Source organism: Coenobita brevimanus, chromosome 37 (assembly GCF_032717465.1).
Source record: "Coenobita brevimanus isolate Jiangsu-jjx chromosome 37, ASM3271746v2, whole genome shotgun sequence".
NCBI classification, from domain to species: domain Eukaryota; kingdom Metazoa; phylum Arthropoda; class Malacostraca; order Decapoda; family Coenobitidae; genus Coenobita; species Coenobita brevimanus.
Window position 1 is genome coordinate 4,734,077 of NC_136990.1, and position 15,000 is coordinate 4,749,076.

The window sequence follows — 15,000 nt, forward strand, 5'->3', positions numbered from 1 at the left end:
ACAGTAATTCAGCAATTGTGAGTAATTAGTCTCTGCTGTGTACTGTTGAGAAAGTTTTTAAATTCTCATTCTTAGAGAATCATTGCACGATTTAGGAAGACAATCATTGTCTCTGCTCTTCAATATTATTGAATATTAATATCAATTTAAATAATATTTAAGCATTTATTTCAAAATTACCGTGATATTATATAAAAACCCCGTGACAATTGGCGACCTCGCCAGGATATTAACTCCTAGCTCTAAAGCTATTCACGAGATAGTGCTCACTCATTCATATTTAGGTATTTATAATTAAAGTTTATAGGCACAAGTTTACTGGTGTTTACCGTTAATTTAGCAAGTGAGTTTTTGCTTTATTAATCAATAGAGTACTTAACTCTAGTTTATTCTTGGTAACGTCACATGATTTTATTCGCTTCTGGGAAGTCAGCGTACCCATTGTGTTTATTATTGAGTCTTCCCAGTCATTTACATTTTTGATTTATTCTTTGCCAGTTAACTGGATAAGACTGGTCACCACTAGCTTGTGTCTGTACTCTTTACTTGTGTTTATTAGTATTCGTCGCTAAGCAGTCAGTACTCAATTTCGGGTTGCTTAATAAATTAGCGCCATGGCTACCGCTGTATTTGTACAAGAAGCCAAAGATATGGGTCTCACAGACCCAGAGAAAATGCAGAGTTACGTTCTCTCACGGTTCAATTACGAGCAAGAACGTGAGAAAGATGTTCGTGAAGAGCGTAGGATTCAGCGCGAATACGAGCGAGAACAGCGAGAACACGAGCAGAAACAACGCGAGCTCGAGTTAGAAAAAGAGCGAGAACAGCGCGAACACGAGCAGAAACAACGCGAGCTCGAGTTAGTACAAGAGCGAGAACAGCACGAATACGAGCGTGAACAACGAGACAAAGAACGAGAACATGAACTTGAAGTGCTGAAGCTCAAGCGAGATTCCTTGGCTTCAGACACGTCTGGTGCAGTTGATCCAAGCTCCACGAGCGTTCTCCCTGCACACGTCCTGGCGACCCCACGCATCAAGCTTCCTTCATACAAGGAAAGCGAGCGAATCGAGCCGTACATAGCTCGTTTTGAGGACATGGCAGACTTATATCAACTGGATGAGGCAGCTAAGCGGCTTCAGTTTCTTAGCCTATTTGAGGGCCCTGCCCTCGATATTCTCCACAGAATTCGTGGAGACAATCTCACATATGAGATGATGAAAGCTGCACTCATTAAGGCGTATGGTCTCACAGTAGACGACGCCAAAGTTCAGTTCATGCGAGCTCGTCTCCAAGACAAGGAGACAGCTGTTCAGTTCCTTGATCGTCTCACAGCTTACTTAAATGAGTGGATGGAGAAAGATGAAACTCCTTCCACGCGTGAGGGGATAATTGACCTTATGCTGCGTACACAGCTAGAGAGGTCGTGGCCTGCTGAGCTCATAGCACAGCTTAAGATCTGCCAGGTGAAAGATGCCAGCCAAATGGCAGAGAAGGCTGAAGCATTCTTTATTGCATATGGGTATCAAGCTCGTAAGCAAAACACCTGGAGCAGAAAAGATACTGCCAAGTCTGGGAAGCCGTCTCAGACTGAATCCCAGCACCAAGGCCATTCTCAGAATAATGGCCAAGGTCCAAAACCGCAGTGGAAGGACCAGGGGCAAAACACTCAGAAACCTGAGTGGAAGAGGTACAACAAGTACCCTAACCAGCAGCAGTATCAGCCACGCAACCGACCGTCGGGACAAACTTTTTCACCACCAGCTCAAAAGAGGCAGGAAGCGAATGCAGCCTTCATTCCTCAGCAGCAGCCTGGTGGTCACGTCCCTACCAGTGTGGGTACTTCCCCACAGTTCATTAGTCCCACAGTGACAGTGAACCCCCCTCCACAGATGGCCAACGTTCCATCTTCCCATGCAGTGAGTGCAAACCCTCAAGTATATAACTCTCAAGGCACAATGTTTGCCACATCAATTCAGCAGCCTCATGAGTGGCTAGCTGCTTCCTCCACAGGCCCTCCCACAGGTGACAGTACCTTCCTTGTTCAGCCAGGGTTTGTGGGAGGCATTCCTGTGAAAGTCCTGAGAGATAATGGTTCCTCAGGTTGCTCTGTCAAGCAGAGTCTAGTTCGGCCTGAGCAGTATACAGGTCGACAGATCCATGCAAACCTTATTGATGGATCAGTGAGATTGTTCCCTGAGGCATGTATCCAGGTGGCATCTCCATTTTATACTGGTATGACACTCGCAGTTGTCATGCCAGAGCCTCTATTTGACCTTATAGTAGGCAATATTATTGGAGTCAAGGATAGTTGCTCCGATGACGCTACTCAGACTTCGGCTGCTGCGGTAACACGAGCCATGACTGAGGCTCCAGACTGTGTCACCCCAGTGATCATTGAATCGCCGCAAGATCTGATGTGTAGTCAACTTGTTGTGCAAGAACAACATTCTGACCCGACACTTGCTGCCGTGCGGAACAAACAAAAGGGTCGAGTGATTAAGTATTCACGGGGAGGTCGAGCCAAGTTCCTTCGTAAACAAGGACGGCTCTACCGTGAGTCACAAACACCCGAGGGCGAGGTTCGACTGCAGTTTGTCGTTCCCGCCAAGTACCGCCTAGCAGTGTTACAATGGGGTCATTGTTCAGCCTCAGGAGGTCACATGGGCAAAAGGAAGACCCAGGGCCGTATCCGAGCTGACTTTTTCTGGCCAGGGATGGGACGAGACATAGATAGTTTTGTCCGTTCCTGCAGTGTGTGCCAAAGTATCACCACTAATCAGGGACTTGCCCTTCCTGTGCCATTTGTAACCACACCTGTAATCTCTGAGACAGATGAGAGACAGGGTAGTGGTGAAGTGGGTGCAGACCTGACGTCTCGCCCATTGGTCCCACAGGACACATTATGTCCAGGGCCTGTACATACATATTATGTACCGTAGGTTAAGGGGGAAGTTGAGAGGCGACTCGAGGCTATGGAAGACCTGAGTTTGCACAAGGATTCTCAGCTTCCTGGTACTAATATATGTACCGTAGGTTAAGGGGGAAGTTGAGGGGCGACTCGAGGCTATGCAAGACCCGAGTTTGCACAAGGATTCTCAGCTCCCCGATACTAATATAAGCACTGTAGGTTAAGGGGGAAGTTCGAGAGAGAACTCCGCAGAGGCGACTTGAGGCTATGGAAGACCCAAGTTTGCACAAGGATTCTCAGCTTCCCGATACTAATATAAGTACTGTAGGTTAAGGGGGAAGTGAGAACTCCGCAGAGGCGACTTGAGGCTATGGAAGACCCAAGTTTGCACAAGGATTCTCAGCTTCCCGATATTAATATAAGTACTGTAGGTTAAGGCACAGGTTGAGGACCCGTGTGCAGTTCGAGGCTATGGAAGACCCGAGTTTGCACAAAGATTCTCAACTTGCCGACCATAATTGTGTGCTATAATTAATGGCGACCTCGAATGTACGTCGTAGCACTGACTGCTAGGCAGATAGTAATTGTAACATAATAAAATTTTGTCTCATTGACACTTTTGATGCTCCACCTCAATTGGTTTTGCAGGTTCAGCAATGGGTGTAGCAGTTTTGCTGTGCAGGCCAGCTGATCGTCTGCCGCACGCTGCCGCCTCTTCTCCTCTGCCTTCGTCGTCGCCATATTATTTACTGTGTCATTTTACACGTAGGTACAGTTACACTACAACTGTCACACCTACACCGTGTATTACATACACCACGCTACACAACAATTAGTTGTCAGTGTAAATGTAGCGAATTTTCGCTCAGTTTGACCTGAGTACAGGATTTTCACCGTCGTCACGGAGTTTTTCCCTCAAGCTTGCTTCTATTAACGTAAATACGAGGTTTTTTCGCTCACTGACGACTGCGACTTTCTCCTGTAGCAGGATAGCACACACACCACAGTGTGAATCTTGTGTGAATGACTTAGGATGTGTACATATATATATATATCCACAAATTTTTTCCCATAAGGAAAAAATTTAATTTCGTAGGGGCGTAATGTCACGAATCAATTCGCGACATTTCCCTTTTGTGAGAAGCCACGAACTATTAGTGGAAAACTCACTGTTTTTCGTTCAGTTAACCGCTCATTCGGACGGAAGCTTTGTCAAATCAGTTTTTCATTGTCATACGTGATCGTCTCTGTGTGAGACATTAGCGCTTCTGATGAGCGATTGTTTTGGGCGTGTTTCGCTCACTCGACCGTTAGAAAATACGGCCTAGTGCTCCGCCTTTCTTTCCCACGATTTGAATTCAGTCTAGTGTTTGCTGTGACGGAGAAAGGTTCTGTGCTCAGAAGTGGAGAGGTCAGCTAGCACCCCAAGCTCCATTAGTACAGTTAATCCCAGTACTCCCGCCCCCCCCTCGGGTGATACATAGCATTCATCGATTGGTATTTCTTTTGTGTATTTTGTAGTTTTAAGAGCTTAGTTAAGGTGTTTTTTTTTTAGGCATAAGTATTTAGCTTTTGTGAGAGTGAGTGAGTGCGTCTCATTTAATTGATTTGAATTGTAACGTTAAATTTATTTTTTGTGATTAATAAATTTTACAGTTCCTTTCTTGAGCTCAGTGTAAAGTAAAATCTTGTTTCATTTCTCCAAATTAAGCTTATTTTCCATATAGCTCCTAGCTTGCATAAACGGTTGCTTTCATAACTGGTACTTAGACCAGTCTTGTTGTATTAACTTAAAATCCGTTGTGCCAGGAGTTAATGCATCAGCAAGAACCTGATGTTATTATTATTAGTATTAGTTATTTATTGTCAGGGGTGAAGTAACTTTCTCCAGAGGCTAACAGTACAGTAATTCAGCAATTGTGAGTAATTAGTCTCTGCTGTGTACTGTTGAGAAAGTTTTTAAATTCTCGTTCTTAGAGAATCATTGCACGATTTAGCAAGACAATCATTGTCTCTGCTCTTCAATATTATATATAAATATATATATATATATATATATATATATATATATATATATATATATATATATATATATATATATATATATATATATATATATATATATATATATTTATATATGGATGGGGTAATAAAAGAGGTACAAGGTAGGGTAGTGGATGTTGGAGTGGCCCTGGTGAGAGAGGATAGTGTTTGGAAACTCCCTGTACTGTTGTTTGCAGATGATACTGTGTTGTTGAGTGAAGACGAAGGGGAGCTGCAAGGCTTGGTGGATGAGTTTGAGAGAGTGTGTAAGAAACGGAACCTAAAGGTGAATGTAGGGAAGAGTAAAGTGATGGTCTTTGAGAGAGGTGAAGTTAGTGAATGTACAGCAAGGTTAGATGGTGAGGAATTGGAAAATGTGAGTACGTTTAAGTATTTGGGTAGTGTGATGAGTAAGGATGTAGGTTTGGAGTGTGAAGTGCTTGAAAGGGTACAGCAGGGAAGAAAGGTTGCTGGTTCCTTGAAAGCAGTGATAAGAAACAGGGAAGTGAGCATGGAAGTGAAAAAGTTACTACATGACAGTATTGTGATAACAACTCTAACGTACGGAAGTGAAGCTTGGACATTGTTGGAAGGACACAAGTCAAGAGTGAGAGCAGTGGAAATGAGTTATTTAAGAGGAGCCTGTGGAGTCACGTGGAGAGACAGGCTGACGAATGAGGATATAAAGGAGCGTTGTGGTGTGGATGTGGATGTGATAGGAAGCGTTATGAGGAACACACTGAGGTGGTTTGGCCATGTGGAGAGGATGGAGGGCGAAAGAATGACGAAGAGAGTGTATGTGAGTGAGGTGGAGGGGGAAGAGGGAGGGGGAGGCCAAGGATGAGATGGAGGGATGGGGTGGAGAGGTATATGAGAGAGGGGGGTGTGAGTTGGGAGCAGGGCAGTGAAATGGCGGGGGACAGGGCGACTTGGAGGCGATTTGTTTGTGGCCACCCCAAACGGGATTGAGGCGTCTGGCAATAGATATATATATATATATATATATATATATATATATATATATATATATATATATAGATATATAGATATATAGATATATATAGTAACCAATTCCTAAAGTTTGCAGACAGTGAGTGCTGTACCTGTTTTACTATGACTTGCCACAGATTTTCGTTCTTTTGTAGCTTATTTCGCGTAGCTCAGTGGCAGAAAAAGACACTGTTACAGGTCTCCATGCCTTCCATAACACTTCTTCGTGATTAGCCCCATAGTTTAGTGTTTCATCTATTGCTGCAGCTCAGCATTCAGGATGGAGAGTTGGCAATTTTAGGCCAAGTTAGAGTAAATGGAGTATAGTCTTATTCTGTCCAGTACTTACTCTCAGTTGAAGGAAATTATCAACGTGACCTAAACGAGAAGACTAAATTTGTCCCTATCATGAGAGTTAAATATATGGATAATGGAATGATTTATAAACCCACCTTTGTAGGTTACATAGTGTGATATATGCACCCACGGTCGTGTGTGTGTGTTTGAGAGAGAGAGAGAGAGAGAGAGAGAGAGAGAGAGAGAGAAGGATAGACAAACAGATGGGTAAACATGTAGATATAAACAGAGAGATAGATAGACAGGCAGACAGACATACAGAGAGAGAGAGAGAGAGAGAGAGAGAAAGAGAGAGAGAGAGAAGGATAGACAGAAAGATGTTTAAGCATGTAGATATGTAAACAGACAGATAGCCAGTCAGACAGACATACAGATAGATAGATAGACAGGCAGAGAGACATACACACAGATAGATAGATAGACAGATAAGTAGGTAGGAAGTCAGATAGAGAGATGCCAAGAATTTTTGAGCATTTCTATTGTGTGTGAATATGGGCAAGATTATCTCGGTATATCCCAGTGTAAATGTAAATATAATAACACCAATGCAAAGGATGGCTGTGTATCAAAGGCTTACCTGCTTGTGTGTGTGTGTGTGTGTGTGTGTGTGTGTGTGTGTGTGAGAGAGAGAGAGAGAGAGAGAGAGAGAGATTTAGTTTTGAGTTAGAGACTGAGTTTTAGAGTAGGCATGGGAGTTTCTGTGTGTGTGTGTGTGTGTGTGTGTGTGTGTGTGTGTGTGTGTGTGTGTGTGTGTGTGTGTGTGTTCTTTTAAAGCACCCTGTTCTTATGTTTCATAAGCATAAAGGCAGCTACTGAATATCACACTAGGCTTGGTAAGACACAGTGGAGGTGGTGTTGGTGGTGGTGGTGGTGATGGTGGTAGTGATGGTAGTAGTGGTGGTGGTGGATGTGGTGGTGGTGGTGGTAGTGATGGTAGTAGTGGTGGTGGTGGTGGTGGTGATGGTGATGGTAGTAGTGGTGGTGGTGGTAGTGATGGTAGTAGTGGTGGTGATGGTGGTGGTAGTGGTGGTGGTAGTACTGGTGGTGGTGGTGGTGGTGGTGGTGGTGGTAGTACTGGTGGTGGTGGTGGTGGTGGTGGTGGTGGTGGTAGTGATGGTAGTAGTGATGGTGGTGGTGGTGGTAGTGGTGGTGGTGATGGTGGTAGTGATGGTAGTAGTGGTAGTGGTAGTGGTTGTGGTGGTGGTGTTAGTAGTAGTGGTTGTAGTGGTCAGTGTGACGGTCGCCTGCCTCGCCACTGTCCCTTCACTCAGGTAAGCCTTAACAGGTGTGTCCTCATTTTCATGCATATATGGCTCCTCGCTCCACCAGGTGCAAATTTTACCTGACACAAGTTTACAACACAAGCGTAGGACAAGACTCGTGGCTATATTATCTCTGGCGTAGAAGACTCCTTAGCATCATTTCCTTAACGATTTATTTCTCTACTTACACCTTGCCTTAGACAGGTAAGAATTGCCTAACCTGCAACATAGGGAGTCTGGAAGGATGTTGGCCTCTGAGACTCCTTGGGGTGACTGACGTATTTCTAGATACCGCAACGCTTTTCCCTCAGCCATTTATTTTGCATATCAGAACTTTATAGTATTCTCTTTTGGTATTAATGGAAACTGCGTCGATAACAGATATGCACAACATACACGAGAGAGCCTTGTGTAAGATGATAAATAATTCGCAAAGGAAGAGGTGTTACGTTACCCCTAAATATCATCCTTTATAATATCATTGGCGAAAAATATGTCGATAATAAAACGATAACAAGAATATGCTAGAGTAAGTATGGTGTCAGACGGAAAATAAATCGCTAATGAAGATGTGCTACGGAGCCTGCAGTGCCACCCAGAATACGGCACTAAGTCCTGGGTGACACATACGATAGGTAGGTATTCCGGTGCGGTTAGGAAGCTTACAAACAACTCTTCCTAACCGGTTTATTTCTGACCCTTCTCCTTTGCTATATTCTTGTGTGTTATTCATGCAGTATCTGTCGACATTAGAAGGATATAAGCAAGACAGACGAGAGGAATGGGTAGTTTGGAAATAAATCGCTAAGGAAGAGGTGCTAGGAAGATACAAGATGCACGAGAAAGGATTGGAATGGGTAGTTTAGAAATAAATCGCTAAGGAAGAGCTGCTGAGAGATACAAGAGGCAAGAGAGAGGATATGAATGTAGGTTGGAAATAAATCGCTAAGGAAGAGGTGCTAGGAAGATACAAGAAGCAGGGGAGAGGTTATGAATGGGCAGTTTGGAAATAAACCGCTTAGGAAGAGGTGCTAGGGGGATACAAGAAGCACGAGAGAAGTTATGAATGGATAGTTTGGGAAATAAATCGCTAAGGAAGAGGTTCTAGGGAGATACAAGAAGCACGAGAGAGGGTATGAATGGGTAGTTTGGAAATAAACCGCTAAGGAAAAGGTGTTTGGGAAATACAAGAAACACGAGAGTGGGTATGAATGGGTAGTTTGGAAATAAATCGCTATGGAAGAGGTGCTAGGGAGATACAACAAGCCAGAGATAGGATAGGAATGGGTAGTTTGGGGAATAAATCGCTAAGGAAGAGGTGCTAGAAAGATACAAGATGCACGAGAAAGGATAGGAATGGGTAGTTTGGAAATAAACCGCATAGGAAGTGGTGCTAGGGAGATACAAGAAGCAAGAGAGAGGATATGAATGTAGTTTGGAAATAAATCGCTAAGGAATTGGTGCTAGGAAGATACAAGAAGCAGGGGAGAGGTTATGAATGGGAAGTTTGGAAATAAATCGCTAAGGAAGAGGTGCTTAGGAGGTACAAGAAGCACGAAAGAGGGTATGAATGGGTAGTTTGGGAATAAATCGCTAAGGAAGAGGTGCTAGGGATATACATGAAGCACAAGCGAGGATAGGAATGGGTAGTTTGGGAAATAAATCGCTAAAGAGAAGATGCTAGGGAGGTACATGAAGCACGATAGGATATGAATGGGTAGATTGGGAAATAAATCGCTAAGGAAGAGGTGCTAGGGAGATACATGAAGCACGATAAGATGTGAATGGGTAGATTGGAAAATAAATCGCTAAGGAAGAGGTGTCGGGGAGATACGAGAAGCACGAGAGAGGGTATGAAAGGATAGTTTGGAAATAAACCGCTTAGGAAGAGGTTCTAGGGAGGTATAAGATGCACGAGAGAGGGTATGAATGGGTAGTTTGGGAATAAATCGCTATGGAAGAGGTGCTAGGGAGGCTTTTAACCCCACTGCAGTACAGGTCATAGTCTTCTCACACTGGTCTTGTTGCAAAAGGTAGACCGACTTGGTGCTGATGTAAAGAGCCAGTCACTGACGCAAGACACTGTGTTGTGAGGACGTTGGAAGGAGTGTACGCGTCTGTGTAGTGGTTTTATTGTGCTTATCATCATCATCATCATCATCAGTGGTCTTATCATTATCATCATCATCATCATCAGTGGTCTTATCATTATCATCATCATCGTCATCAGTGGTCTTATCATTATCATCATCATCATCATCATCATCAGTGGTCTTATCATTATCATCATCATCATCATCAGTGGTCTTATCATTATCATCACCATCATCATCAGTGGTCTTATCATTATCATCACCATCATCATCAGTGGTCTTATCATTATCATCATCATCATCATCAGTGGTCTTATCATTATCATCACCATCATCATCATCAGTGGTCTTATCATCATCATCATCATAAGTGGTCTTATCATTATCATCATCATCAGTGGTCATATCATCATCATCATCATCATCATCAGTGGTCTTATCATCATCATCATCATCATCAGTGGTCTTATCATCATCATCATCAGTGGTCTTATCATCATCATCATCATCATCATCATCATCAGTGGTCATATCATCATCATCATCATCATCATCATCATCATCAGTGGTCATATCATCATCATCATCATCACCATCATCATCAGTGGTCTTATCATCATCGTCATCATCATCATCAGTGGTCTTCATCATCATCATCATCAGTGCTCTTCATCATCATCATCATCATCATCAGTGTTCTTATGATCATCATCATCATTTTCAGTGGCCTTATCATCACCATCATCATCATCATCATCATCATTTTCAGTGGTCATATCATCATCATCATCATCATCATCATCAGTGGTCTTATCATCATCATCATCAATAGTCTGATCATCATCATCATCATCATCATCAGTGGTCATATCATCATCATCATCATCATCATCAGTGGTCTTATCATCATCATCATCATCATCAGTGGTCTTATCATCATCATCATCATCATCAGTGGTCTTTTCATCATCATCATCAGTGGTCTTATCATCATCATCATCATCATCATCATCAGTGGTCTTATCATCATCATCATCATCATCATCAGTGGTCTTATCATCATCATCATCATCATCACCATCATCATCAGTGGTCTAATCATCATCATCATCATCATCATCATCACCATCATCATCAGTGGTCTAATCATCATCATCATCATCATCATCACCATCATCATCAGTGGTCTTATCATTATCATCATCATCATCATCATCATCATCATCATCATCACCAGTGGTCTTATCATCATCTTCATCATCATCAGTGGCCTTATCATCATCATCATCATCATCATCAGTGGTCTTATCATTATCATCATCATCATCATCATCATCATCACCAGTGGCCTTATCATCATCATCATCATCATCAGTGGTCTAATCATCATCATCATCATCGTAATCATCATGTTTACCAGTATCAGATTCATTTTTGTTAAAATCATCATCATCATCATCATCATCATCATCGTTATCATCATCATCATCATCATCTTCGTCTTCATTTTATTGCAAAGTTCTGAGTGACTTACAGCATCTTTCATCACACTGGTCACAGCATCATTACCGCCATCATCACATTAATCATCACCATCATCATCGTCTTATTCGTCGACATTATCATCATCATTATATTCATCATACTTATCAATCATTATTATCATCGTCGTCATTATCATCATTCATACGGACACCATCATCTCGCATCATTTCATAATCATCATCCTCATCATCTCATTTCATCATCATCATCATCATCATCACCATCATCATCATTAATTTGTGTCGATCGACTACAGGTAAAGGTCACTTTCTATCTGTCTACTCTGCTTCAGTGATTTTATATATATATAGATAGATAGATAGATAGATAGATAGAGATAGATAGAGAGATAGATATTGATATAGATATAGATACAGATATTAATTTATTTATTTATTTATTCAACACACTGACGCCCAGATTCCTCAGTATAGGATGGAACTGATTATTTTCAAAAGTTAATAAAGAAGGGAACCAACGCGTGGGACCCTATCAGCTTAGCGACTATGAGCCGATAGGCGGAGGGCAGTACGCATAGTACCCTTCCGGCACAGCCTCTCAGACAGGAACCCTAAGAGCTAATGGGATAAGAAAGTTGATCATTAAGGTAGTCACCCCCCTGATGAGTGCGTGTGCTGGGGGGGGGGGGAAGAGGCTCATGCAGATAATAAATGTGGTGGACCAAAATGGAGGGCGATTTTGTAGACCAATCCCCATTTCGAGGGATGTGGAGGGCGATTTTGTAGACCAATCCCCCTTTCAAGGGATGTGAAGGGCGATTTTGTAGACCAATCCCCCTTTCGAGGGACGTGAAGAGAGGCGAGGGACGTCTTTAAATCAAAACATCAGGGACATCACACCTAATCCCGCTTGATATGAAGTTGTATTCTTACGTTTCGATCCGGGTGCGACGGCGGGGACTGACTAACATCCTTATCTTTTTCCTCGTTTCTGACCGTTTCCCGTTTAGACTGCATTCCGTTCTCCATCTCTCCTTTTGTACCTTTATCCACCTCTTTAGCTCCCTCATTTCCACCTTTCCTTTTCCGAATCTCCCTCCTTTTCCTCTTCTCCCCTGTGTCTCTTTTTCCCTTATTCATATTTTCTTGTTTATCTTTCCTTTTTTCTCTCTCCCTCTCTTGCTCTTCCCTTTTCTGTCCTTTTTTTCCTTTTTTCTTTTTGGGAGAGTCGACCATATTTTGAGGGAGCAGGTCACTGAGAGACAAATTTATAGTGCCGTACTGGTTGTCCTCCAGTGCCTGCAGAATTTTATTTTTGGCTTTTTCCGCTATGACCTGAGCCCATTTATCAAGGACGATGTTCTCGTCCTTGATAAAGGGTTGTGACGAGGTAGAGGGATGGCTCAGCAGCGAGGAGGAGGAGGGGAAGAGGCGGCCAGGCGCTGAGAATATCGGGGTTTTGATAGAGGGAGTAGGGGGAGAATTGGGGGAAAGGGAGGAGGACGTGGCAGGAATAGGGGTGGGAGGAAGGGGAGTAGGGGTGGGAGAGGAGGGGAAGAGACGGCCAGGAGCAGTGATTATTGGGGTTTTGACAGATGGGGTAGGAGGAGAGATGGGTGAACTAGGGGAGGGGGCCGTCGGAGTAGGGGAGGGAGGAGGGGGAATAGGGGTGGGAGAGGACGGGAAGAGATGGCCAGGAGCTGTGGCCAGCGGGGTTTTGACAGACGGGGTGGGGGGAGCGTTAGGAGAAGGAGGGATAGGGGTGGGGGTGGGGGTTTTAAAGATAGTTGGGGGTGAAGGGGTAGGCGTCGGAGTTCTATATATAGTTGGAAGAGATGGGGTGGGAGTGGGGGTTCTATATAGGGTGGGGAGAGATGGGACGGGGCGCTGTTGGGTGGGAAGGGAAGGGGTACGAGGTTGTATTGGGGGCACAGCCGGACGCCAGTGTGTGCTTGGCATCGGTCGCCCGGTGGGCCCTGGTCTACCAATGGGCCCCGGTTGCCCAGTGGGTCCTGGCCTACCAGTGGGCCCTGGCCTACCAGTGGGCCCTAGTTGCCCAGTGGGTCCTGGCCTACCAATGGGCCCCGGTTGCCCAGTGGGTCCTGGCCTACCAGTGGGCCCTGGTTGCCTTGTGGGCCCTAGTTGCCTTGTGGGTCCCAGTTGCCCAGTGGGCCCTGGTTGCCTTGAGGGCCCCGGTTGCCTTGTGGGCCCTGGTTGCCTTGAGGGCCCTGGTTGCCTTGAGGGCCCTGGTTGCCTTGTGGGCCCTGGTTGCCTTGAGGGCCCTGGTTGCCTTGTGGGCCCTGGTTGCCTTGAGGGCCCTGGTTGCCTTGTGGGCCCTGGTTGCCTTGTGGGCCCTGGTTGCCTTGTGGGCCCTTGTTGCCCAGTGGGCCCTGGTTGCCTTGTGGGCCCTGGTTGCCTTGTGGGCCCCAGTTTCCTTGTGGGCCCTGGATGCCTTGTGGGCCCCGGTTGCCTTGAGGGCCCTGGTTGCCTGGTAGGCCACGGCCGTGTGGCTTTCCCAGGCAGCCCAGCGGTCCCTGGCCATGTGGTGGTCCCAGGCCGTGCTGTGGTCCCAGGTAGCCTGGCAGTCCCAGGCCGTTTGGTGGTCCCAGGCCGTGTGGTGGTCTCAGGCCGTGTGAGGGTCCCAGGCCGTGTGGTGGTCCCAGGCCGTGTGAGGGTCCCAGGCCGTGTGGTGGTCGCAGGCCGTGTGAGGGTCCCAGGCAGTGTGGTGGTCCCAAGCCGTATGGTGGTCCCCGGTCCTGAGGTGGTCCCAAGCCGTGTGGTGGTCCCCGGTCCTGTGGTGCTCTCCGGTCCTATGATGGTCCCAGGCCGTGTGGTGGTCCCCGGTCCTTTCGTGGTCCCCGGTCCTGTGGTGGTCCCCGGTCCTGTGATGGTCTCAGGCCGTGTGATGGTCCTCGGTCCTTTGGTGGTCGCCGGTCTTGCGGTGGTCCGTGGTCTTGTGGTGGTCCCAGGCCGTGTGGTGGTCGCCGGTTCTGTGGTGGTCCCCGGTCTTGTGGTAGTCCCAGGCCGTGTGGTGGTCCCCGGTCTTGTGGTGGTCCCAGGCCGTGTGGTGGCCCCCGGTCCTGTTTTGGTTCCGGGTCCTGTGGAGGTCCCCGGTACTGCGGTGGTCCCAGGCCGTGTTGTGGTCCCAGGCCGTGTGGTGGTGCCAGGCAGCCCGGTGGTGCCAGGAAGCTGTGGTGGCGCCGAGAAGGGCGGGATGTGGGATGAGGGTCGGTGGGCCTCCACGCCCTTCACGCCCCTCTTCGCCTCCTTCCCCGCCCCCTCCCACGCGGCCAGCACCCTTCTGAAGCACTCCGGCTTCCCACACGGCTCGGCGTGGGGCTCGCCGCCCCCCACGCCCCTGTTGCTAAGCGTGTTTTTATTCTGTTTGAGATCTTTATTTTGATACATTTTATTGCTTTTATTTTCGTTTAATTCAGCAATCCTAGTGATAAAATTCCACACAGAACGTCGGGTAAAACATAGGCAGTGAAACTAAGATTATTTCGCTAACATGTTCAAAGGTTTATCATTATCAACATTATCAACATCATTACCATCATCATCATTACCATTATCATCATCATAACCCTCATCATTATTACCATTATCATCATCATTATCATCATTACCATTATCATCATTATTACCATTATCATCATCATTATCACCATCATTATTATCCTGAGCATTACTATTATCATTATTACCATTATCATCATCATCATCATTATCATCATTACCATTATCTTTATTATCATTATCATCATCATTATCATCATCATCATTACCATTACCATTTTATTATCATCATCATCATCATCATCATTACCATTATCATT